Raw genomic sequence first — 1,757 nt, forward strand, 5'->3', positions numbered from 1 at the left:
ATATATATACAGAATGTATAGTATTAAACATCCATCACAGCTGGTCTTACCAATCGGTTTCGCGTAAAGAATACAATAGAGTGTTAGGTAACAAACCAATTATATAACTTTACACTCATCAGAGTTAGCCAATATGGAATAGAATATGGTGACTGCTTTCTATTGTCAAAGGTGGATTAGGACAATCGATCAGCAGTTGCTGTGAAAAAGGTGGTGAAATAAAAGAGGGACCAGAGATTAGTTTAGGAGTTATGACCCTTGATTGGGTATGCTGTGAAGCCGGCAAGAGATATCTTGAAGTGGGGAAAGTGTGTATTAGGAATGTGGTGCTCCTGTGGGGCTGGCGTGTGTGGTATGCGTGGCAGTGTCATATGTATAATTTGTATATGTTTATGTATATATATAAAATATATGTTTATGTACACACACACACACACATACAAGATCTGATCAAAGAGTATTGGGACTATTGCTATAAAAAGAAAACTAGAACAAGTCAGCATTTCATCTCCTTCAAAGTAGTCCCCTTGTGAAGCTGCATATTTTATTGCGTGTTATTTCCATTACTGGAAGCATTCCTGGAACTCCTTTTTTGAGGATAGTGAGCAGCTGCCTGGTCACATTCTTTTGAATTTCCTTGGCACCTTGAAATCTTGTTCCTTTCAAGTGGGACTTGAGTTTTGGAATGAGTAAAAAGTTACAAGTAGCAAGATCTGGGGTTGTCGGACCTATGGAATGTTATGCTGGGCCAAAAGCTGCTGCAACTGAAAGCAATTTTGGCACAAACTTGACAGACACATATCTCATACCCAAATTTTCAGCAAGATTGGACCAAACTGAACTGTAACTAATGTCCACATCCACCTACACAGTGATTTGATGGTCTTTCCAAATAGATGCATGCACATCTGCAGTGTTTCCCTCAGTTCTGTTGGTTGTGGGTCTCCCAGAACATGTGTCGCTATTAACATTTTGTCAGTGGACTTGGAAATGTTTGAACCACTTGTACACTCGTGTCCAGCTTATAAACTCCTCTCCATACACTTTCTGCAACTTTGCATAAGTCTCAGCAGTGAGTGAGAACATTGTCACTTAGTTTGCATAGCAACAGAGTTCAAGGCCAATCTGTGCTAAGCTGTTTCACTCAACATACTTTAGCTCCATTACCATAGCAATAGTCCTAATACTTTTTGACCAGACCTTATATATATATATGAGTGTATATGCATATATATACATACATACATTGGAGCCTGGTGTTGCCATCCGGTTTCACCAGTCCTCAGTCAAATCGTCCAACCCATGGAAAGCGGACGTTAAACGATGATGATGATGATGATGATGATATATATAATTATGTGTGTGTGTGTGTGTGTGTGTGTGTGTACACACACACACATGTCCCACATTACAGAAGCTTTGCATTCCTGAAAATTTAACTGTAACATGAAGTTGTGTAACATGAAACCTATTTTCCCATTGACTTTGATGTTACAAAATGAAATGTATTCCAACGAAATATTTTCAGTGAAATAACTAAAAAAAGATACATGGCTGTATGGTTAAGAAGCTTGCTTTCCAGCCATGTGGCTTTCGGTTCAGTTCCACAACACACCACCTTAGTCAAGTGAGTTCTATTATAGCTTCAGGCCAACCACATCACTGTGAGTGGATGTGATAACGGAAACTGAAAGAAGCCAGTTTTATATATATATATATATATATATATACATATACACACAAACACACAGATATAT

The sequence above is a fragment of the Octopus bimaculoides genome, chromosome 2 (genome assembly GCF_001194135.2).
Source record: "Octopus bimaculoides isolate UCB-OBI-ISO-001 chromosome 2, ASM119413v2, whole genome shotgun sequence".
Classification (NCBI taxonomy): domain Eukaryota; kingdom Metazoa; phylum Mollusca; class Cephalopoda; order Octopoda; family Octopodidae; genus Octopus; species Octopus bimaculoides.